A 26,826-nucleotide genomic window follows, 5' to 3' on the forward strand; every position below is an offset into this window, starting at 1 on the left:
TCATCAGCAAATAAATTAATCTTATATTCCTCATTCAGAACCCTCATACCTTTAACATTTCCATTTTGACGTATTAATTGTACTAAAGGTTCAATAACTATAGCAAATAAAGCAGGTGACAACGGACATCCTTGTCTAGTAGATCTTGTCAAACTAAAAGATTCTGAAGTTTGGCCATTAACAGCAATTCTAGCTTTCGGGCTATTATATAAAGCCTTTATCAACCCAATAAATGAAGAACCAAAACAAAATTTCTCAAGTACTTTGAACAGAAACTTCCATTCCACTCTATCAAAAGCCTTTTCTGCATCCAATGAAACCACTATTGGATAATTCAACTGAAATTTAGATTTATTTATCAAGGTTATTAACCGTAAAATATTATCTGACGCATAACTGTTTTTTATAAATCCCGTTTGATCACCATGTATAATTTTAGGCAGATATTGAGCTAATCTATTAGCCATAATTTTAGCTACAATTTTATAATCTACATTTAACAATGAAATTGGTCTATAAGAAGAAACCTGTAAAGGGTCTTTATCTTTTTTTGGTATAACCGTAATTATTGCATTAGAACAAGACTCAGGTAATTGAAAAGTATTGTAAGTTTGTTGTAATACATCCTTATAAATAGAAGATACATCAGCATAAAAAACTTTATAAAACTCTATAGAAAACCCATCTTTACCAGGTGCCTTTCCATTCGGCATGTCTCTTATTGCCCTTTCTATTTCATCTTCTGTAAAAGGTTTATCTAACTGTTGTCTGTCTTCTTGATTCAATTGTGGCAAGTTAATATTTTCCAAGAAAGAATCTATTGCGTCTCCAGTTACATCTTTACATTCCGAAGTATACAATTGTTTATAGAAATTACAAAATTCCTCATTAATCTTCTTTTGATTAAAAGTAATACCTGATTTCTTTCTAATCGCTGGTATAATCCTAGATAATTGTTCCTTTTTTAATTGCCATGACAAAACTTTATGAGCTTTCTCACCCCATTCATAAAACTTATGCTTAGTTCGATTCATTAAACATTCAAACCAATATGTTTGTAATTCATTATATTTAAATTTTTAATTAGTTAACTGATTCTTTTGCGTTTCGGTAGCATGTTTTTGAAATTCTTTTTCAGTAGCAGTTATCTTTTCCTCTAAGTCTTCAATCTCTTTAATTCTCTCCTTCTTTACTTTAGAGGCATAACTGATAATTTGGCCTCGCAAAAAAGCTTTCATTGTATCCCATAAAACAAAATGACTAGAAACAGAATTACAGTTAATACCAATGAAAAATTCAATTTGCTGTTTTAATAAACTAATAAATTCTGGTTTTTGCAATAGCATAGTATTAAATCTCCATCTTGAAGCTTTCTGAACATCTTGTGAACTCAAATATTCTAATAATGATCCAAAACCAATCTAGCCTTATACTCCACAGATGTAACCCTATCCTGCAAATGTGCTGATATTAAAAAATAATCAATTCTAGAAAAAGAATTATGTCGCGAGGAATAAAAAGAAAAATCTTTCTCTGTAGGATTAACTCTTCGCCAAATATCAATTAAATTCAAATCTGCCATCATATTAATCACTTGGATTGCCATCTTAGACTTCTTAATTACTCTTGGGTACTTATCCAATAAAGGCTCCAACACCACATTCAAATCTCCCCCAACATCACATTAGAGTTCGATTGTCTAAGTAATAAAGACATATCCACAACAAAAGCTGTATCCTCAACATTAGGAGCATAAACATCAAGCAAAGTCCATGCCTCATTAAAGATTGTACAATTTAATTTTAATAATCTTCCACCATTTTTCTCTTCATTCTGTAACTGAAATGGTAGATTCTTATGTACCAAAATTGCCACACCTTTTGCCTTAGAATTAAACAAAGAATAAAAAACTTGCCCAACCCATTCACGTTTGAGTTTCAAATGCTCCTTATCTGTTAAATGAGTTTCCTGTAAAAAAGCAACATCAACTTTTAATTTTTTTAAATAAGCAAGTACTTTCTTATGCTTAATAGGATTATTTAAACCCTGAACATTAAGAGAAGCAAACTTCAATTTAGACGTTTCTTACACTCAATAAAACACAACAAGAAACAAACAAAAAAAAGGAAAAAAAAGAGAGAAAAAAAGAAAAGAAAAGAAACCCCCCAAAAAAAGAAAAAAAAGAAAAAAAAAACCCTTAATTCCCCTTTGAAATTACAACCAAAAACTTTTTTAAAAAGTTATATATGAAAAAAAATTTAATTATTTAAAAAAGTTAATAAAAAAAAGCTTCACTCCCTAACCCAAAAATTAAAAAGAAAAAAAAAACAGGTCGGAGGTCACAATTACCTCCTCCTGTTTAAACCGCCTAATGCGGTAACTCCCCCAAAATATTGGGTGTAAAATAACTCACACGCAGCTGATGACTTCTGGAAATTGGTGCCCACCCAGTTCCCTCTCCCAACTCCCATCACTATTTAAAATCTTCTCAACAAAAAATAATAAAAAATATATTTTTTTAAAATAATTTTTTAATCAACTTTTCCATTGCGACCACCGTTTCTTCCATTTCTTCCAGAAATCAGATTTCCTTCTTGCAGCTCTGCCCTCTTTGGAGACCGTGGAGGACTACGTCATTCCTGGAATTGCATAATTGGTAAAGACTGAGCAAAATCCATAGCTTCTTTAGGATTATCAAAGAACTTTGGTTGATATCCATCCTGAAAAACCTTCAGTACCGCAGGGTATCTAAATGTTGCCTTATATCCTTTTTTCCACAATAATTCTTTCACAGAATTAAATTCACATCGTTGAACCATAATTTCCTGACTCAAATCCGGATAGAAGAAAACACGATTACTCTGAACCATCAAAGGAGATCTGTTTTGCTGTGCATTTCTAATAGCCATACGTAAAATAGTCTCTCTATCACAATAATTTAAACAGCGAACCAAAACAGGTCTTGGATTCTGTCCTGAAAAAAAGTCTCCTTCTCAAAGCTCTATGAGCCTGTTCCAATATTAAACCTTCAGGAAACTTATTTTGTCCCAACACTTGTGGAATCCATTCAGTAAAAAATTTTCTTGGATCTGGCCCTTCTATGCCTTCTGGCAAGCCAACAATTTTCACATTATTCTGTCTAGATTGGTTCTCCAAATAATCAACCTTTTTTGCTATATTTTTATTCTGAATCTGTAGCGTTTCAATTGTTTTATTCACATCTTGCAATTGATCTTGTACATCAGATAATCCTTGATCACACATCTCAAGTCTTTCAATAGTTTCGACTTTAAAAGCTCCATAATCAGCCATCTGTTGAGTATTGTAAGGTAAAACATCATGAGATGGGAATGTGTAAGGAGTTACCCTGTACAGGGCTGTAACAAGAAGGGGAGGTGTCCTTGTACTCCTGTTAGGTAAAACATCATGAGATGGGAATGTGCAGGGCTGTAACAAGATGTGAATGCATCCTTGTACTTACAAGATAAGAGAGACATTGATGGATTGAGAGGCAGGAAGCTAGCAGGGAAAGGATAGCAACAGTTTTAGTCATTGGACAAGTAATGATATGATGATGTTCTAAGCACATATCCAAGGGTATAAAAAATCACCATTTTGCTGATAACGGCAGAATGCATTCTCCGACTAACATGGTTAGTCGCAAGTGTTACAATCCGGTAATAAAGAACAAAGAACCCTGATTTCGACTCAGCCTGGTGTTTGTCTCACTCATTCATGAACAAAGCAGACCTAACAATTTGGTGACCCCGACGTGATGGGTGAGTGAACACTGGACGACGGTTTCTGTTTTTTCTGACAATCATCTCAGCCGGCTGATAAAAAGGTCCAGAGAAGCCTGTTTTAACAAAATTCTCTTTTTTTTTAAATCTTTATGATTGTCAGTAAGAACTGGAGATCGGACAAATTAGACGACCACAATTGAAGGTCGCATGCCAGGATTGTAACACGTAAGTGATTACAGACAAGATAAAAGTCCTTAAGGTGTTTGAATGACATTTATTAAGTGCTTCGCAAGAAACTACTAGAGTTTAAAAGTCTTTATTGTGTCGTTGCAAAGTCCAATAGAGTGAGAAGGTGGTCTATAAACAATTGAGGACCTGAGTTTTCTGCCCTAAACTGGTTATTAAGAGGAGAAATCTCCCACGTGAAGGTTGGGCTTTGAAAGAAAACAAAGGTTCAGGCTTATTGGCCTCAATTGTATCTGAGAGACTGACTTATAAATGTCCGGTAGGTATGATAATGTCTGTACACTTGAGAAGTTAAGAATTTATTTCCCCAATTCGCCGTGGTGGAATACCACAGCAGACACTAGAGACCTTGAGACAACAAAAAAAGTACTCAGGGACGCCTGCCTGGTGAACAAGAACGACGACAGAAGGCTGCGACAGCTGTGTCCGGATCAGGTAGGAGATATTAATGAAAAAGTTGATAAACTCCTAAGAGACACCCGGTTTATTCGAAATACTTTTGATAAGTTAAATGAGGGTATTCCCAACATCACCAAGGAGATAAAGTTACGTAAATTCATAGATTGGTACAGGGAAACAGGACAAAAGTATAGCCCAAATATTTGGTTTTCTAGTTGTAATTTAACTTTCAGACCCCTTTGGGAAAACAGAGAGTGGAAAACGAGCAATCAGAGTATACAGGACAGTCTGAAGTCAATTGGAGGACAAGACTTAGAGACTGTTCCTTTAAAAGATATTAGTCATCCAGCTTGCAAGGAGACATTTTTAAAAGCAATTTTCGTTGACATAGATCCCCTAAACGGACAAGAACCTAAATTAAAACAGGCATTAGAAAGCGGTCCCGCAGCTATGGCTGTACAGTTGCCTGCTAAGACTTTTGACCAAGTTATTAAGGAAATTAATCAGGAATTAGAGGAGCGAAATACCAGTAATGCGGCATTGGAAAAACAAAAAATGCTCCGAAAATGTGTAGACCGCTGGAGGAAGAGGGGTTGGTTACCCGGGGGCACTGAGATGTTCCTGACAGGTGAGGGAAACAAAATTTTAAAACGTAGAGTCTTAGACAAGCTGGAAGAAACAAAACGGGACACAGAAAACAAAATCTTTAATCGCGAGTCAGCAAAAAAGAGGGTGAGAGACAAGGAGATTCAGTACCGCGATGTCCTAGCTCTATTTGAAGAATTTGGTCTCCCTGGTAACCCACCTGTTACTGCCCCTGTAGAAATAGCTTGTAGACCCCCGCCCTATACATATGTGGCGTCAAAAGGTGCCCCTGGCACCCCAGATGGGATCCTGGAGTCACGTCCCTTATATCCAGATATTGAGACACTGGGGTTTGACAAGAACCTCGGGAATAGGGACACATCAGACGAGGTACAGGCCCCTTTAATAAAAATAGAAGGGGGAGTAATAGATGTAGAGACCCCTCTGGAGTCCAAGAAAATAGAAAAGGAGTTAGAGATACAGAAATGGAACATGAAAAAGGTTCAGGATAACATTAAAAACTTAAACAGAGATATTAATGTGCTGGGGCAGATCAGTGAGGATCAAAAAGAATTAATGGTAGGTGTATTTAAGGAAGTGGAAAAGATAACTACAACACTGTCAGGAGAAATTAAACCTGAAGGAATGGTAATAGGAGTAAAGGACGAAAAGTGTAGTACAGAAGAGGAAACGAGATACGATCCACCATGGGAGGAAAGTAGAAGGAAAAGACTCGGGAGGGAGAAAAATAGACATGCCTACCTGGACATAGTTAGGACAAAAGAGAAAGATGTGAAACAACTAAACTATGGCCGAAAAGATTATCTTAGAGATGAACGTGACCAATATACCTTTGACCCTGAGACATTGGAAGCTGATAGGGACAGTGACAGTGACGAAGAAGAGTCAGAACAAGGTGGGATAAATAAATGCATGCCAAGAGTAAAGAAGGAGCAGAAATCCCCAAAATTGAGATATCAATGCCCATTACTGATCACGGGACGGGGAACTCAAAAATATGTACCCTGGTCACGAATGGACTTAGAGAGTTTAATGAAAAAACTACCTCCGTTGAGTAATGGGGCTAGTCCATGGATTTCTTGTTTTGAGCGAGAAACCTGCCAAGAACAATTAGCACTCGCAGATGTCAGAACTATCATGATAAAATTAAAGGCAGAAGGGGCCCTGAAGCAAATAGAGAAAATTGTAAGAAGCAGTAAATTGGGGGATGAAATAGAATTTAACCCACTTCGGAATAAATTTTGGGAAGCACTTAGAGAAACATTTCCTACACCCTATAGTTTGGATGCCTTGGTAACCCTTCAACTAAAGGAAGGAGCGACTGCACACGAGTATTTCACTCGAGCATGGGACTTATGGGAAACAGGGACTGGAGAAAGACCCGACCACAGCCCCTTAGGAAGGGCTCACTTTCGTAATGGGATAATAAACGGACTACCTACTACGGTTCAAGCAAAATTAAGGGACATTGTGGGATTAGAGACAATGTCAGAGGATTTGTGGAAAAGACACCTGACACATGCAATCAAACGACATCGTCAATCAGAGCATGCTAAGTCAGAAAGTGCGTCCCAGAAGGAGGTGGACAAAACAACCGATAAATTGGTGAGAGCCATAGAACATATAGGGGTTAAATTAGCGGCCCAACAGATAGTCCCACAGGTCATGGGGCCAGTGATAAATCCGGGACCCCAAGTAAGAAATGGTTGGAAAAGACAGCTAGGTACAATGTATAGAGGGGAACATGTAGTATGCTGGTACTGCCAAAATCCTGGACACTACCAGCGGAACTGTCCGGAGGCTGGGAGAGCAAGGGGAAAAAGATTACCCTCTATTAGAGGCTATCGGGGAAGAGGAGGAAACTTAAGAGGACAAGCAAGGGGTAGGGGTGGACACATTGATGGGCCCCAGAGAATCGGGGGGTGGCAGAGTGATCAACAAGTCCAGGCACCTCAGTGTAATGACTATATTGAGGAAGGTGCTGAATTTGATTATTGACGGTGCCCAGGAGAATCAAAAATCACGCCTCCCTGGGAGCCACCAAAAATTTGGGGGACGGTAAATGGAGAAAAAATTGAATTTATGGTTGACACAGGGGCAACAGTTACGACAGTCATTAAAAAACCCCCAGGGAGCACATTTTCGGGCAAAACATTATCTACAATAGGATTCTCCGGGATAAGGGAAACACAGCCCTATACAGATAACATCGACATGACATTTGGACGACAAAGGGTTAAAACGCCTGTCCTGGTTGTGCCAAGTTGCCCCATTAATTTATTAGCAAGGGACATTCTTACCAAACTAGGAATAACCATACAATGTTCTGAGAAGGGCCTTCGGTTAACATACCCAGGGGATACAATAAGAAGGGGAGGACAGTTTATAGTAATGACCCCATCTAACGCTTCAGAAGACTCTGTGGAGGTTAGTATTTTCTGGAGTCGGCTACTGTATGATGAACCAGGCCCAGGGCTGATTAAACAGTTTTTTGAGTGGAGGGCCAGTATTCCTCGGTATGGGGATTACCATTATCCACTAGATCCTATGCATGTTACATTAAACTACACCATCCACCCGGACCAGGAATATGAGGAGAGGTGGGACTCTCTAAAAGAAGGGAAGACAGAAACGATACATTGTCCATTTATCTTTGTAGGTAAGGAGGGAATAGCTGCTATGGTTGTCATGACAGAAGAACAAATGGAGTGGTTCTGCTTAGGAGTAGAAAGTGTGCCTCATGTGACCTTGGGTATTGCCAAAGATCATCACGCTCGACAGCTGGGTCCGATGGTAAAGGAAGCGATAGGGTGTGAATACAGGCAGACAGAAATCCCGGGATATTCCACCTCGGAGGGAGGAAAATTTGTCAGACTGAATATTGAAGCATGGGACCAGGTTGTGAATGAGAAAGTAGAAAGAGACCGAGCCATAGAAGGAGAAAATATTGATCACAGAGACTCAGACAAATATCTTTCTAATCTGAGTCCACATATATGGACAACGGGGCCCTATGATGTGGGAGTAATAAAAGGAGAGGTATTTCTAGAATTGGCCAACCCCGGGCAGAAACCAATATGGAGAAAACAATACCGCTTGTCGCCCAGTCAGGAGGAGGGTATTAAAGGAACGATAGAAGGGTTAATGGAGTCAGGGGTTTTAAGGGCGGCACCTGACAGTATGTGGAACACGCCCATCATGCCTGTTCCCAAACAGGGTAGAAAAGACTGGAGGATGGTACACGACCTCCGGGAGATTAACTTGGCTACCAAGACCATCGGGAGACCAGTCCCAGACCCATATGTAGCACTTAGGGCTCTGAGTCCGGAGCACGAATACTATACTGTCATTGATCTGGCAAACGCATTCTTCTGCTTGAAATTAGCTGAGGAATGCCAAGACTGGTTCACTTTCACTTACCAAGCACATCGGTACACATACACTAGATTACCTCAGGGTTATAAGGACAGTCCAGGACTGTTCAATCAGGCCCTTAGCGAAATCCTAATGAAATTAAAGCTCCCGGAAGATGTTACACTGATTCAGTATGTAGACGACCTACTATTAGCAGGGAAAACGCCACATGAGTGCCTGACAGGGACAGCAGTTTTACTCAAGGGGTTAGGCGAGGCTGGATTTAAAGTAAAAAGGTCGAAATGTCAGATCGGAAGGAGGGTGGTAACTTTCCTAGGAAGACTCGTGGGTAAAAACGGTACGGCCATGTCTGAGGCACATAGAGAAATGATACTAGGGTATCGAAAACCTACTACAGTACAAGACATGCTGGCATTCTTGGGGCTTTGCGGGTATAGTCGAACATATGTTCCAGGATATGTGAGTCTGACCCAAGGTCTGAGGGAAATGGTCACAGAGATAGGTCACCGGAGGCTTAAAGAACCAGTCAGGTGGAATGTAGAACGTGAAGCGGTTTTTCTGCGTGTCAAACAAGAACTGGGAAGAACGATCAGCCTGGCTAATCCAGATTACAGTAAAGAATTCTACTTGGACGTGGCTGAAACTGAGAGCATTGTTAGCTCAGTACTGTATCAGAGAGATAGAGGAAGAAGGAAAGTACTAAATTACTATAGTTGCAGACTGGATAATGTAGAGAGAGGAAAAGCCCCATGTCTCCATTACCTCGCAGCAGTAGCTAGAACGATACAAAAAACCGCGCATATTGTTCTCTGTCATCCCCTAGTTGTTAATACAGACCACAGTGTCTCAGCCCTTTTAATGTCTAATGCTTTCAGCTTTTCGGCCAACAGATCCATTAAGATGGAGGATGCCCTTAAGGGTCCTCACATCACCTTCAGGTCACCCAGGGACAACTATTCCAACATGGCTAGAGGATTGAACTCGGGGTTTATGGAGACGCATGACTGTGTAGCAAGAGTCAAGGTAGATTCCAAGCTGAGGGAAAAGCTATTTGAGGAACCCATGGAGGAGGTGGACTGGGAGTTATTTACAGATGGAAGTTGCCATAAAAATTCTGAGGGTAATGTGGCGGGTTATGCAGTGGTAGGATGGGAGGATGAGGCACCCTATCTAGTAGAGTCCTCTATCATTCCCCAACCGGCATCAGCTCAGTTAGCAGAAGTGATAGGGCTCATACGAGGATTGGAGCTTAGCGAAGGTAAAACAGTTAATATTTATACTGACTCTGCATATGCTTGGAGTGCAGTACATATTGAAGCACCAGGCTGGCTAAGAAGGGATTTTCGGACTGCTGCCGGACAAAACGTCCGTCATGATCTGGTTTTACGGAGACTGGTCAGGGCGGTCATGTTTCCCCGGGCTCTGAGCCTAATTAAGGTGGCGGGCCATTCCCCAGATAACACAAAGGAAGGGAAGGGAAACGCGGCGGCTGACAGGGCAGCCAAACAGGTTACTGGTTATCATGAACATATACAGGGGATGATTTTGAGGTCCCATAACAAAAAAAAATGAATCTGAAACTAAGGAGACTTGTAGCAGATTGAATGACTACACAGATGAGAAGGGAGAGGGACCCCCACCGAATATTGAGCACCTAATAGAAATACAGGAAAAAGCTAGCCCAAGTGAGAAAGAGGAATGGATGAAACGCGGTGCCACTCGACAGGAGATCAGCTATGAAAATCAGACAGTACATGTTTGGCGCTCCCCTATAGGTACGATAGTTGCCCCTCGTCAATTACTCCCGCTATTATTTAAAGAAGCACATGGGCCGACTCACATTAGCGCCACCAAAACTTATAATACGCTTAAACAACATTGGTGGAATCCCCACTTACGCGAGCACATTGACAACTTTAGAGCTGAATGTACTATCTGCAACGGGCATAACCAAAGGATCACCTTACCCCACCCACTTTTACGATTTCCAGTACCGACAGCCCCGTGGAAAGAGATCTATATTGACTATACAGATATGGGTACTGACCTTAGGACAAAGGAGGGTTACCGATATCTTTTAGTGGCAGTAGATAGGTTCTCACGATGGGTGGAGGCTATTCCAACAAAGAAAGAAGATGCGGATAGTGTAATAGGCTGGCTAACGCGAGAGTTAATACCCCGCTATGGAGTCCCCAGCAGGATATGCTCTGATAATGGGTCTCACTTTAAGAATGAGCTGATCCGACAGGTTGAAGAATACCTAGGGATCAAACATCGTTTTGGTAGTGTCTATAGGCCTGAGAGCCAGGGGTTAGTAGAAAGGGCAAACAGAACGATAAAATCTAAATTAGGGAAAGTTTTAGGGGGGACCAGGTTGAATTGGGTTGAGGCATTGCCATTAGTACTGATGTCTATGCGACAAGAGAAGGCCAAAGATACCTTCCTGTCACCGCATGAGATTCTAACGGGTCGACCCATGCCCGGTCCAAAGACTGATCCAGCATGGGTTAAGTTGTGGGAAGAAAGGGAAGTGGAACTGGATCATTATATGCAGATGCTGGGTAATATGGTTGCTTTAGTTTCACAACAGGTGGCGAATGCTAGTAAGGAGAACCCGGACACCGAAGGAGTTCCAGTAAAGGAGGGAGACCTGGTGTATATCCGTAAACCAGGTAAAGTACATTGGACTGAATTTAGGTGGTCTGGACCATACACTGTTACCGCCGTAACAGATAGGTCGGTAAGAATTGACAAACCAGGGGATCATAATTGGCATCATTTTGCCTACTGTTCCAAGGCAAAACAGCACGTAGCCAGCCTTGATAGAATTGATGAGACTCATGCAGACGATACCGGGGGCCCTATGGGCAGTACTACTAATGGGATGCCGGATAAGTCAGCAGAATAGCTCGCATTCTTGCGGGGCCAAAGTTATTCTAAAGGTAGACAAAGACAGGGATAACACCTTCCAGTTCGATCTATGCAGTATAATAGCGTGTGGTAAGAATGAGGCGTCCTGGAGAGGATATGATATTTACATGTGTGCCTTTAAAATAGGATATCCTAAATGGGGTCTACATGTCTGTCCGTCTTGGGGTGAGGTTTGGTGGTGGACAGGACCCGACACTAGATGGATAAGAAAACCCCTTAACAAAGGGTCCAGCAAACCTTATTATATTTTTTTCACTAAAATCTCCCTGATACGTGGTGTTGTGACCTATTCAATGAAAGGAGAGAATCCCCTGATTTTGACAGTAAAGGCGGGGCTGCGCAACCCGTGGAATATGAAGGGATGGAGCTCTAAGACATGCGAGGGGGGCACAGGGAGAGAACATGGTGTCGGAGACCTCTTCTATCTAATGATTGGAGTGTCTATTAGTGGAAAAGATCCTTGGGGAGTGGTGAGGTTCGACTTACAAACATACACAAAGGACATAATTAAACCCACTTCGAAAGAGGGGGAAGTGAGAAAATTCGACAGTACGAAGATGACCAGGGGAGAGAAGATAGCAATTGAGACAGGTATTGATGAGTCAAACTCCTGGATAGATCAGATGGGTAAATATGCGGACCAAGCAGGGTATGGGAACTGCTGGGTCTGTGCCCGAGGAAGGCCATTATTACGGATGAGCAGATCAATTTTTGAGGAGACAGATGCTATGGACTGCGCCTTGAACCTAATGTCAGAATCCAACCCACTGAATAGGTGTCTGATATGGGAACAGACGTTTCCCATAGCTCCGGCTAATGTAGCTCCCCCTGTCTTTAGATCCACAGGCATAACTAATGTTACTTGTTTTGCCAACAACAACACAGCAGCGCACATTTTCCATGTGGGTTGGCTGCCCAGCGACTCGTGCAGGACTCATGTTGATCTCTCACATAGCAGTAGTGCAACCTGCTTGACCCAGGCTAGGGCGGATATTTGGTGGTTTTGTGGAGGAAGAGTGCTGTACAACTGGCTCCCCGCTAACTGGGATGGTCGGTGTGCTCTAGTAACCCTTAATGCGCCAGTGCTGATTGTCAAAAGGCAGGAGGGAGACGAGGATTCCCTAGAATTGCGCCACACAGAGAGTTGGCTGTGGAGAAAAAGGAGGAGTGTTGGACTCTTGGAGCCGGGAGGAAGGAACCCTGATGGGGTATGGATTGATGCCATTGGCCAAGCCCGGAATATTCCGGACGAATTTAAATTAGCCGATGAGATTGCAGCTGGGTTTGAAAGTTTTCCTGTTTTTAGTGCAATTTTTCCCATCACTGTAAATAAAAATGTTAATAGGATCAACCTTATTCACTATAATGTCCAGCGCCTTGCAAATTTGACCAGGGACGTTGTTGAGGCAATACATCAACAACTGTCAGAAACTTCCCTTATGACACTTCAGAATAGGATAGCGATTGATATGGTCCTGGCAGAGAAAGGTGGAGTGTGTGCTATGTTTGGAGATCTATGCTGCACTTCTATCTCTAATAACACAGGGCCAGATGGATCACTCACTAAGGGGTTAACGAAACTTAGGGCATTGGCGAAAGAATTAAAAGCCCAGTCTGGAGTCTCCAATCCTGTTTTATCCTGGTTACAGGGAGTGTTTGGGAGATGGAGCACATTGTTAGGACAACTTTTGCTGGGTTTGTTCATTTCTGTATCAATTTTTATCACTTGTGGCTGTTGTTGTATTCCATGCATTCGAACGCTGGTCACGAGGACCATAGAGAGAGCCTTTGCTGACCGTGATGAACTGCCTCCGAAATATCAAGCTGTGCAGGCTGTGGAGCAAGACTATCTCACATTACAGGAGGCGGAGAAAGTTGCTGAGATCGATCTGGAGTCTGAAGGGGAATGTGATGGGAAGGAGGGATTGTGAATTAGATTGTTACACATATAATTTTAACCTTGCTTGTAACCTAAATATTATAACCTTGATTGTAGAACAAATATTATAACATTGATTGTAACACAAACATTATTAATCAGATTGTAGAACAAGTATTATGAATTAGATTGTAGACCATATGTTAACTTGGGAATTTACTAATGTACGGGGGGTTAGCTAGTTTTTGCTTGGGGGCAAATGGGATGAAACTTGTAAACGGGCAATGGGATCGGGGTGACGGATGGGGGGTGTACGCAAAGGAGGGTTGGGGGAGCCCTCGCCCACCAGCCGAACTGCCCTGTGAACAGAACCCGTATAGAGCTTGGCAATAATAGGCGAACTAATGTAACGCGGTGGTAGCATAGTCAGGGCGAGATTGTCCTCTAAAGAGGACAAAGGAGGGATTGTAAGGTAAAACATCATGAGATGGGAATGTGTAAGGAGTTACCCTGTACAGGGCTGTAACAAGAAGGGGAGGTGTCCTTGTACTCCTGTTAGGTAAAACATCATGAGATGGAAATGTGCAGGGCTGTAACAAGATGTGAATGCATCCTTGTACTTACAAGATAAGAGAGACATTGATGGATTGAGAGGCAGGAAGCTAGCAGGGAAAGGATAGCAACAATTTTAGTCATTGGACAAGTAATGATATGATGATGTTCTAAGCACATATCCAAGGGTATAAAAAATCACCATTTTGCTGATAACGGCAGAATGCATTCTCCGACTAACATGGTTAGTCGCAAGTGTTACAATCCGGTAATAAAGAACAAAGAACCCTGATTTCGACTCAGCCTGGTGTTTGTCTCACTCATTCATGAACAAAGCAGACCTAACAGTATTGACATCCACCAATGCATTAATCTTAGAAATAAGATTATTCATAGAATCTCCTAAATGCATCATTGAAAAAAAAAATCTTATGTTCAAGACTTTTGAAAAGTATATCAACATCAGTAGATCCAGACATAGTGGGATCCTGCTGTTCTTGTGGAATCAGAGGACCTTCTATCCCTTCTTTTAATTTAATAGCTTTTCTTGCAGTTTGACTCTGTGTAAGAGCCCCTGCCACAGACCCCCCAGAAGTGTCAGGAGGCTGATGATCAGGGTTATCTTTGATCCAAACCTCCTTTAAAAGCTTCATTACGTCAGTATCTGGAAGAGCTGTTGTAACTGATTGTATAGCAGTCAAATAACAACTCTTTAACTCTCCAACTGGTGGCGCCCCAGCTAATTCAGCAGTCAAAGTCTCAGTAGACGTTGTTTGAAATACTGGCATCCGGCCAGCCCTTTGTTCTAAAGGCAGCTGAAAACGACCTTCAGAAAGACTTACGGAGTCAGTGCGGAGCTCCAAGGCCAAATTCTTCGCTCCTTTTCCTGGATCCATTTCACACTAAGTCGTGGCTTTTTATAAACAAGCAGGCTCAGATAATTTCAGAAAATATAATTTTTTAACAATCTGTTGATGTTTCCTTTTACTTTTTTTTTAACAAATGTACCATTAGGTATTAATTCAACACCTCATACTATTTATAAACTTTTTAAAAAAGTTTTAACGGGCACTTAAAGACAAAACATTAAGTTAGAGTCAGGAGAGGACTGGAAGGCACGTCTGTTCCTTACGCCATCTTGCCATGCCCCCCTGCCCTGATTATTATTAAATACTTTTCCTTTTATAATTATAATTATTCATGAGATGTATTCTAATTCTTACTTGTAGTTCTGGGCCCAATGTAATCTTATTAGTTCGAAGGGGCCCAGTCAGCATTTATCCCACTGGGGGAGGGGGGGGGAGAAGTGTGTTGGGCATAAACCCACCCTCTGCTGGACATCATGACACCCACGTCATGATGTCACCCTTCCATATATCTAACCCTGTGTGTCAGTAGCTAGGTCAGTCTAATAGAAGTAAAGGATGAGAAAGCATCACGTCTCCGAGTCTTAATTGTGTGAGTGAATACACAACAGTTTGTAAAACCATAATTATTAATAATAAATTGAAAAAAACAATACATATATGGTGTATATATCCTTTATCTATCCCTCCCTCCCTCCCCATCCCTCCAACCATCCCTAAACCCTAATATGAAGAGAAAAGAAAAAATAAAGGAGCATATCAAAAATACAAATATAACTTCAATTCAATAACTTTGGAGCTGAAATTTACTGCTAAATTTTCAAACCATCATAGTGTAAATATGGGCTCCATATTTTCAAAAAGAAATTATATTAATTTTGTAAATTACACATTTGTGGCAGCCCACAACTATGGAAATTGAGCCAGCATATCGCACGGCACACACAGTAGTAAACAGCCGCATAACACACTGTGATACATCCCTTCACACAGCAAATTGGCGCAGTTGAAAGCTGGAGCAATGTAAGACCAGCAGCTCTAAAATGGCTCTGGCCAAACTGTCCAGCTAACATATCAATAACAGGCTAGGGAAGAATGGTATTCACATGCAAGAATGTTCTGCCCAGTATTGTTTTTTGTGTGGCTAATGTCAGCCAAACAAGCAGTGGGAACTCCAAATGTATAAAAGGAGCCTTTTCAGCCACAATAAATCTTAGAGCTTAACCTCCCACACTGCGAGTGTGTGTGTTTCTTTGTAGCAGTTGACTACAGGTTATTTTTTCAAGTGGATGAAATCTCAGTTGGATAGGGTAAAGAAATAAACCAGAGCATAGGCCAGTGATTCTCAACATTTTTCCACTCACATACCACTTTCAGTAATCCCCATGCCATCAGTGCTCTGTGATTAGTAAGGGATTGCTGAAGGTGGTTTGTGCGTGGAAAGAAAAAGTTTGAAAACCACTGTTTTAATTGTACCTAATTGACTCGTTATGTGGACGGTTTCTTAACTCCAAAGGAAATGCGCCAATGACAATGTTTCTCAAGCAAAATATTTCAGTAACAATTGGATCTAGAGCAGTGATTCTCAACCTTCCCTTCCACTTTAAGCAATCCCTTACTAATCACAGAGCACAGATGGCATAGGGATTACTTAACGTGGTACGTGAGTGGAAAGAGAAAGGTTGAGGACTACTGGCATAGAGTATAAGAGTTGGGAGGTTATGTTAAAATTATACAAGACATTGGTGAGGCCAAATTTGGAATATTGTTTTTAGTTATGTTCAAAAATTATTAGAAGGATATGAACAAAATAGAGAGGGTTCAGAGAGGATTCACCAGAATGATACCTGGGTTTCTGCACCTAAGTTATAGAGAAAGATTAAACAAGGTAGGTCTTTATTCCTTGAAGCGTAGAAGGCTGAAAGGGGATTTGATAGAGGTTTTTAAAATTTTGAAAGGGAGATAGACAGAGTAGATGTGGATAGACTTTTTTCCATTGAGGATGGGGGAGATTCAAACTAGAGGACACGAATTGAGTGTTAGGAGGCAAAAGTTTAAGTGTAACTCAAGAGGGAGTTTCTTTACTCAGAGTGATGTCTGTATAGAATGAGCTTTCAGTAGAAATGGTGAAAGCAGGTACAATATTACCTTTTAAGAAAAAATTGGATAGCGATATGAATGAAAAGGGTATGGATGGTTATGGGCAGAGCGCAGGTCAGTGGGACTAGGAAAGTGTAAGAGTTTTGGTACGGACTAGAAGGGCAAAAGAAATAAAATATTCAATAAATAATATTTCTCTATAGAGGATTTGTCAAATGTTGCTAGTGTGCTGTCGAATGGTAAAATCTGAGGGCTATTGAGAATGTGGGAGAATAAGATGATTCCTGAAGCAATCAAATGGGTGACTGATTGTGGGCATGAACTCTAGCAGGGTTATTTGCCATGCCCTTTTTCCTTTGATTTACACACTTTTCAAGTTTTAAGCCTAATGAGCTTGTATCCAGGTGCAGGACCACTTTTAACCAGGAATATATTTATCACTGTGACATGAAACTATTGGAAGATCGTTTTATCCTGAGATTAAAGTTCATAATACTTACTCATGCCTGTGTGCGGGAGGGCAGGGTTTGCGGGCGATCGGGTTGGACAACGATGGTGCGGGGGCATCGGCTCTCACTGCAGGGCGGCATCTCGGCGGATCAGCGGCCCCGTCACCGTGAGTCGCGGGTTGGCCTGCGGCAGGGAGGGGGAGTGGGCAATGGTCCTGGCGAGGTCAGGCCCGAGGCCTCTGGTTCCGGGTGCTGGGAAGCGGCCTTGGCTTCCCCTGACACCGGCCAGGCCCCAAAACCAGAGTCCACAGTGAGACCCTGCAACGTAAACAGAGGAGGTGGGGGTGATTAGCAGGCTGACGCCAATGAATTCTGGGATTTGTTGTATTACTGTGCATGCGCTATACTGGCGCGGCGGCCAGCGGGCCACCTCTAATACATTTTTGAAATGATCTTGGGAGCCAAATATAATTATATCGCGGGCCAAATTTGGCCCACGGGCCAGAGTTTGACATGTGTGCCCTATGCCATCGGAACTCTGTAATTAGTAAGGGATTGCTTAAGGTGGGATGTGAGTGGGAAGGAAAGGGTGAGAATCACTGCTCTAGACCCAATTGTTACTGAAATATTTTGCTTGAGAAAAATTTTCATTGGCCCATTTCCTTTAGCATTCTGAAACCATGCACATGACGAGTCAATGAGGGATGATTAAAGCAGTGGTCTTCAAATTTTTTCTTCCCACCCACAGACCACCTTAAGCAATCCCTTACTAATCACAGAGCACCAATGGCACAGGGACGCGAGTGGAAAGAAAAAGGTTGAGAACTGTTGTATTGTGGTAACTCCACATCTGATTAGGTTAATTGTTAGGCAAGTGGTCAGAGAAGGACCCCCCCCACCCCAAGAAAGGCTTAAATCACAGGAACAAAATAAGCTTCCGTCTCACTGCTCCCAATCTTACACACAGTCCTGATGTGGAATGTGGGGTCGCTGCTCCACGTTCACCCGAGTTCAGGTGCTGTCTGTGTGGAGTTTGTATGCTCTCCCCTTGTCTTGGACAAACAGGTCGGTCGCCTGATGAAGGCACCCGAACCCTCCGTTGAAACGCCGGCGTCCGGGGCATTGGAGGAATTGGCTGAGAAGAGCGTGTTGCTCCCACCCCCCTCCCATGGTTGGAGAGGGATTAAACTGCGATCTCACGGCGCCGGGCTCGTCTCCAACAAAAGGAGCAGGAGGCAGGGTCCGCCGCGCACGGAGCGAGGGGGAAGGCATCGCCAACGAGACGTTTGGTCCGGCGTCGCCGCTGAAGCGCAGACCCAGCAAGGATGGTCCCCAACTCTAGCCGCGTCTGTGTGTCCGGGAGCCAGGCGGGCTGAGTGCGGCGCTCCGATCCCCGGGATTCGGGACTCTGAGATCCCTCCACACCTCCGGCGTCTTCATTTTCACCTTCAGTGTGCATGCGCTATACTGGCGCGGCGGCCAGCGGGCCAACTCTAATATATATTTAATATGATCTTGCGGGCCAAATATAATTATACCGTGGGCCAAATTTGGCCCGTGGGCCAGAGTTTGACATGTGTGCTTTAGATGTTGTTTACATGGACTTTAGAAAGCCCTTGACAAGATTCCACATGGGAGGTTAGTTAGGAAAGTTCTGACGCTCGATATTCATGGTGAGGTAGTAAACGGGATTTGATATTGATTATATGGAAGAAGGCAGAATGTAGTGGTGGATGATTACTTCTCCCCCAGACTGAATGCCTATGTCTGGTGATGTCCCTCAGGAATCAGTGCTGGGACCATTGTTGTTTGTTATTTATATCAATGGTTTGTATGATAATCTGGTAAATTAGATCAGCAAGTTTGCAGATGACACAAAGATTGGAGGTGTTTTGGACAGCAAGGAAGGTTTTCAAAGCTTGCTGAAGGATCTGGACTAGTTAGAAAAATGGGCTAAAAATTTAATGCAGACAGTTGTGAGGTGTTCCATTTTGGAAGGGCAAACCAAGAAAGGACATTCACAGTAAATGGTAGGGCACTGGAGAGTGCCGTAGAACGGAGGGATCTGGGAATACAGATACATAGTTTGGTGAAAGTGGTGTCGCAGGAAGATAGGGTTAAAGAAACTCTTTCAGTTGTTTACAATCTGTCCGAGGCCCTCAATCTTTCTCTGCTTCTGCACTTTCTACCTATTTGGTAAATCATCAATATTTCCATGCAGTACTTCGCTGATGGCTTCTGGTGTAGTACATCGCTGGTTTACATACCTACAGCATTTCTCTTTTGTTTTGCAGCCATGTGAATGACATGATTCAACCTCTACTTCACTCAATTTTTCCCATTCTTGAAACATTCCTTAAAACTTGCAACTTCAGCCCATCTTTTGGCCACCACTTCTAACACTTCATTAATATAGGTATCAAACTTGTGAAAACTGCCTTGCGATATCACCAACAATACCTGTATTTTTTTTATTTTTCCAGGAATAATTTTATTTAGTGATTGGGATTGTTTAAAATATTGAAATGTTGGTGTGACAAAAATGTTTGCAGTTGGCAAGGACTTCAGAACCAGGGAGTTATAAATACGTAGAAGTCAATTCTGTAATAAATCCAATGAGAAGTTGAAAAAAAACTATTTCCAGAATAATATGAACACAGAGAATGTCACCAGAGAAAATAGTTGAGGCAAATATTGTTGATTGTGGCGATCAACATGTTTGTAATGGTGAACTGGCCCCACTTTCCATGTGCAGTTGGCGGGGCAGCTGTGGCAAGGAATGCGTCGCGGGATTGTCTCTTCCGGTCCAGACCAGAAGGGCGCTTGCAACACGATGTTGCAAGTGCCAGAACATTAGGGGCAGTATCGGAGACGGACTTAAAGGCTGCAGCAAGGAATTCAGGCTTGCAGCCTGCTGTCTCAGTCTCTTCGCTGCACTTGCTCACAACACGCTGCATTGGTGAGTGCAACAAGTCTCCACATCCTGAAGACTTGACACAATGGAACCAGCAGCTGCAGGTGCCATTGCGTAGAAACTGCCAACATTTTGGACAAACAGGCCCTGCACTTGGTTTGGCCAAGCAGAGGCCCAGTTCCAGATCAAACAGATAACCTCCGATTCGATAAGATACTTCTATGTCGTCAGCTCGCTCGACCAGGAAGCTGCCTCATGAGTCAATGACCTCATCCAGGCACTGCCAGAGGAAGGGAAATACATGGTTCTGAAAAACCTCCTCATTAGCATGTATGACCAACCACGACACAAGAGGGCCATCAGGCTCCTTCAGTTGGACCACCTAGGCGATAGGAACCCCACTGCCCTCATTGATGAGATGCTCACACTGGTGGAAGGGCACAGGGCCTGCCTCATATTCGAGCAGAAGTTCCTCGAGAAGATGCCTGAAGATATCAGACTCCTGTTGGCCAACGTGGACTTCAGCGTCCTGTGCAAGGTTGCAGCGTGAGCAAACGTTCTCTACCATTCCAAGAATGAAGCCATAGCCTCTGTCAACCACATTACACAGCCACCGCTGAAGACAATGCCAAAATCCAGTCCACCATGAAAGCATGAAATTCTGTCAGAAAGCAGAAAGGTCCGATTCCAGATCGTGTTTCTACTACCATTGTTGGGGTGCATGTCCACGTCAGCTGTAGGCTCGATTGTGGCTGACAAGTCCGATGCGGGACAGGCAGACACAGTTGCAGGGGAAAATTGGTTGGTTGGGGTTGGGTGTTGGGTTTTTCCTCCTTTGTCTTTTGACAGTGAGGTGGGCTCTGCGGTCTTCTTCAAAGGAGGTTGCTGCCCGCCGAACTGTGAGGCGCCAAGATGCACGGTTTGAGGCGATATCAGCCCACTGGCGGTGGTCAATGTGGCAGGCACCAAGAGATTTCTTTAGGCAGTCCTTGTACCTCTTCTTTGGTGCACCTCTGTCACAGAGAGCTCGCCATATAACACGATCTTGGGAAGGTGATGGTCCTCCATTCTGGAGACATGACCCACCCAGCGCAGCTGGATCTTCAGCAGCGTGGACTCGATGCTGTCGGCCTCTGCCATCTCGAGTACTTCAATGGCACTCCAATGAATGTTGAGGATGGAGTGGAGACAACGCTGGTGGAAGCATTCTAGGAGCCGTAGCTGATGACGGTAGAGGACCCATGATTCAGAGGCGAACATGAGTGTGGGTATGACAACGGCTCTGTATACGCTTATCTTTGTGAGGTTTTTCAGTTGGTTATTTTTCCAGAATCTTTTGTGTAGTCTTCCAAAGGCGCTATTTGCCTTGGCGAGTCTGTTGTCTATCTCGTTGTCGATCCTTGCATCTGATGAAATGGTGCAGCCGAGAAAGATAAACTGGTTGACCGTTTTGAGTTTTGTGTGCCCGATGGAGATGTGGAGGGGCTGGTAGTCATGGTGGGGAGCTGGCTGATGGAGGACCTCAGTTTTCTTCAGGCTGACTTCCAGGCCAAACATTTTGGCAGTTTCCGCAAAACAGGACGTCAAGCGCTGAAGAGCTGGCTCTGAATGGGCAACTAAAGCGGCATCGTCTGCAAAGAGTAGTTCACGGACAAGTTTCTCTTGTGTCTTGGTGTGAGCTTGCAGGCGCCTCAGATTGAAGAGACTGCCATCCATGCGGTACCGGATGTAAACAGCGTCGTCATTGTTGAGGTCTTTCATGGCTTGTTTCAGCATCATGCTGAAGAAGATTGAAAAGAGGGTTAGTGCGAGAACACAGCCTTGCTACACGCCATTGTTAATGGAGAAGGGTTCAGAGAGCTCATTGCTGTATCTGACCCGACCTTGTTGGTTTTCGTGCAGTTGGATAACCATGTTGAGGAACTTTGGGGGGCATCCGATGCGCTCTAGTATTTGCCAAAGCCCTTTCCTGCTCACGGTGTCGAAGGCTTTGGTGAGGTCAACAAAGGTGATGTAGAGTCCTTTGTTTTGTTCTCTGCACTTTTCTTGGAGCTGTCTGAGGGCAAAGACCATGTTAGTAGTTCCTATGTTTGCGCAAAAGCCGCACTGTGATTCTGGGAGAATATTCTCGGCGACACTAGGTATTATTCTATTTAGGAGAATCCTAGCGAAGATTTTGCCTGCAATGGAGAGCAGCGTGATTCCCCTGTAGTTTGAGCAGTCTAATTTCTCGCCTTTGTTTTTGTACAGGGTGATGATGATGGCATCACGAAGGTCCTGAGGCAGTTTTCCTTGGTCCCAACAAAGCTTGAAAAACTCATGCAGTTTGACATGCAGAGTTTTGCCGCCAGCCTTCCAGACCTCTGGGGGGATTCCATCCATACCTGCTGCTTTGCCACTTTTCAGTTGTTCAATTGCCTTATATGTCTCATCCTGTGGCGATTACAGATGCCTCAATGATGCAACGATGCCAGATTGCTACCCAATTCCCCATATCCAGGATTTTGCAGGGAATCTCCATGGCGCAAAACTTTTCTCCAAAGTTGACCTAATCCTGAGATACTACCAGATCCCCATGCAGCCAGATGATGTCCAAAAGACAGCTATCATCACTCCATTCAGCCTGTTTGAGTTCCTTTGCATGCATTTGGTTTAATAATGTGGTGCAGACATTCCAGCACCTCATAGACGGGGTAGGCAGAGACTTGCCTTTTCTTTACATCTACTTTGACGAAATCCTGGTAGACAGCAACATGTCCAAGGAGCACATGACACACCTCGAACAGTTCGGCCTCACCATTAACCTGGAGAAATCCCAATTTGGCCTCACAGAAATCAACTTTCTGGGCCACAAAATTACCACAGTCAGCGCCACCCCTTTACCAAACAAAGTGGACACCATACAATGGCTGATGACACTGAAGGGCCTGCAAGAGTTTGTGGGTATAGTAAATTTCTACAACAGGTCCATCCCCACAGCAGCCAAGATTATGCACCTCCTTTTTGCTCTAATATTGGGCTCGATGAAGGAGCTCGCATGGACAGATGAAGCTCACAATGCTTTCGGACTGGTGAAAGAGGACTTGGCCCATACAACTATGCTAGTCAACGTACAAATGGATGTACCGACAGCCCTCACTGTCGACACGTCCAACACAACAGTGGGAGCCATCCTAGAACAGTTCGTTGATGATTTTTGGAGAACTTTAGGCTTTTTCAGTCGCCACCTGCGGCCACCCAAACTGAAATGCAGTGCATTTGATAGGGAGCTATTCACCTTCTACCTGGACGTCTGCCACCACTGTCTGCACGGATCACAATCCACTGACGTTTGCGTTCTCAAAGCCCTCCAAACCGTGGTCTGCCCGACAGCAGAGATGCTTATCCTATATCTCTGACATCTATCAGGGAAACACAATGTTGTCACCAATGCACTCTCCAGGTCATCGGTCAATGCAATGTCGCAGGGTATCGACTACCATGATCTGGCTTGTGCACAACAAGATGACCACGAGATGCTCAGCTTCAGAACTGCACTCATGGGGTTGCAGCTCCAGGACCTCGCGCAACGGCAATAGCACTACACTCCTCTGTGACATTTTCACTTGATTTGTCACACACCTCAATCCACACAACAGTGTGAATGGTGTCTGCAAAATTTGTTTGGCATGGCCTGCATAAATGGGTCACGGAGTGGGCAAGAACCTGCACAGACTTCCAGATGGTCCAGATCCAGCGGCACATCAAACACCAACTCCAGCAATTCGATGCTCCAAACCACAAGTTCCAGCACATGCACCTCAATTTAGTTGAGTCCTTGCCATTCTCCTGGGGGATGCGCTACCTACTTGCAGTGGTAGACCGGTTCACTTGTTGTCCAGAGACCAAACCCATTCTGGATGCCTCCACAGAAACATGCGCCAGAACTTTCCTTGCCATCTGGGTCTCCCATTTTGGTGTCCCGGCAGACATTACAACCGACCAAGGGGCACAATTCACCTCTGCCTTGTGATCAGAACTCACTAAACTCCTGGGCACCCAGCTGCATTGCACCATGGCTTATCACCCCCAAGCCAACAGGCTTGTCAAACGTTTCCATCGCCATCTGAAATTGGACCTGATGGGATGCCTCAAAGCCCAACTGGGTGGACAAACTACTCTGGATTTTCCTGGAGATATGCACAGTGCCTAAGGATGACCTCTGCCAAACTAGTCTATTGCAGTCTCTGGCCAATTCCTCCCACCAGCAACCAAACAGGACACCAACACCGCCAGGAGTTGGATAAGCAAAGTTTAATCTCTCATCATTGTCCCTGCACTGTTTACCAAGGCTATCTAATACAACTTGGTTGTCTTTGATGCAGAAAAGTACTTCAGGTTATACGTAATAAATTATGGTAAAGTCCAAAAAAAATGATTTGGAAAGGACAGAGTACATTTATGAATTTATACTATTACTGCATTATAAATGAATTAGTAATATTTTTCAAACAAAATTCACTTTTGGAATAAATTCACATTGGAGAAAAATTATATTGCCTACGATCATTAAAAGTACGATTTCAGCAGAATGATTGTCGTGAACAGTCGATATGAAAAGAAGGAAAGAGTATGGGTAGATCAATGATTGGTTTCTTAAGATCCAAATTTCAACTGAATTAATCAAGCTGTCAAAAGACTAAATGCCATCCATGTTTGAGAAAATCAAGAACACAAATGCATTTGTAACCATGCCTTGAGAGATTCTAGCTTGTATTGATCAATAAGACAGCATGAATAAATAGACTAGCAATTAATCACAAGGACTTCTTTGGAAATTAATTATAGGATCTAGGTGGTGTTTAATTTAGCATTACTCCTAAATTAAACCACTGTAAATAATGAAAAGAAGCTCAATTCCATGGGAAATAGGCGCAAACCACTGAATCATAATTGAATAAGAAATGCTTTAATATTTATAACTTACTGAAGCATTTTTTTTTGCAGAAGATTCTGAATACAATGGAGATACCATCCATCACCATGTTGCCCAGCTATATAAACAATTTCAGTATATTGTTTACCCTGTTATCATGAATAAAGATAGAGAATGAACTTTATGGAGTGGAGGGAGCTGCAGATGGAAATGATGGCCAAACAACCAATTGTATAAACTCTACAAGTAATGCTAAATGTGTCTCAATGACAATGAAAGTGAGATGTTAGTGTGCATATTTCTAAATTCAAAGGTTGCTTTCTATCTTGAAATCAAATAGTAATGCAGGAATATGAAGGAAATGGATTAATAACAATTTACTTCGGATTAGCAGGGTTCATGGCCCTGCTGGCATTTTGGTAAAGTGCTTCAGCAAAATAACGATCTGCTTAGGTAACTTCAATAATGCATTAAGCTGACCATGGGTTTTTCTGGATAGTCTTAAATATCTTAATCACAATCAGGTGAAGAGTGTGTCTTGCCAGGAATTCCAGGAACTCAGCTTCCCAGAATATGATGTGAAACAAGTACAAAATATAATGGATCCCACTGTGGATTCTTCTGAATTAGTCAAAAACGGGGTATCTCTTATACTCTGTTCCTTCACTTCAGCGCAGAGCATCATGTAATAGCAGAAATGTTCAATGTGATAGGCTTGAAACCATGGCAAAAATGTTTCACTGATTAACTGCATCACTGAAATCAAGCATTCATGACCATGCTGTATCTGTTACCATCTCAACTATTGGAGATAAACCACAATTCTTCCTCATTTAATTGGAAAGAAGTGAATAATGCTCTCTGGACAGTTACATTGAAGGCTTTTCTCTACTGACAAATCAACACAGATCAAAGGGAAATTTATGTTCTCAGTTACTTACAGTCAAACTTATACACTTGTAAATGCACTCACATTTCAAGAACTTAAACAGCATCATCTCTGTTCGTGTTCAAGTTTATTTTCACATGGTGCAGTGATCAAGCTTGTTTTCCTCATACATAGTATCATCAGTAAGACAGTACAAAAGTGCAGAAGTACAGAGTTAAGTCGAAGAGCTCAGTTGGCATGGTGCAAAATGACATAATTTTATTATTTTGGAGTTATCTCAGGAGTCTGATCATGGCAAAAAATGATACTGTCAATGAATCTGATGATGCATCATCTCACACAGGCGGGCAACCTTTTTTTAAAAAACTCACTTACCACATGAAGTAATCCTTATGCCAATAGGTGCTCTGTAATTAATAAGGGATTACTTAAAGTGGTACATGAGTGGGGAAAAAAAAGTTGAGAACCATTGCTCTAAACCCAATTGTTACAGAAATAATTTCCTTGAGAAAAATTCTCATTGGCCCATTTCCTTAGGTATTCTGAAAATGTGCACTTAACGAGTCATTTAGGTATGATTAAAAATGGTTTTCGAACCTTCTTCTTCCCACCCACAAACCACCTTAACCAATGCCTTACTAATCACAGAGCATCTATGGCACAGGGATTACTTAAGGTGGAATGTGAGTTTTAAAAAAAAGTTTGCTAACCCTTGATCTAATACTTGCACCTCCTCAGGAATTCTCAGCAACATCTATACTTCTTAAGGAGGATGAGGAGATCAAGGTTACCAGCCATCATCCTAACACGTTCTATAGGAACACAATAACATGGCTTCATCATAGTGCAATATGGAAGCTGTAAAGCATCAGATTGGAGGTCAGCATGAAGGGTGATTAATCTTGCTGAGAAGATTACTGGGATCTCCCTTCCCTCTATTTACAGTATCTACAGTGAACATT

This window comes from Narcine bancroftii, chromosome 2, assembly GCF_036971445.1.
Source record: "Narcine bancroftii isolate sNarBan1 chromosome 2, sNarBan1.hap1, whole genome shotgun sequence".
Classification (NCBI taxonomy): Eukaryota; Metazoa; Chordata; class Chondrichthyes; order Torpediniformes; family Narcinidae; genus Narcine; species Narcine bancroftii.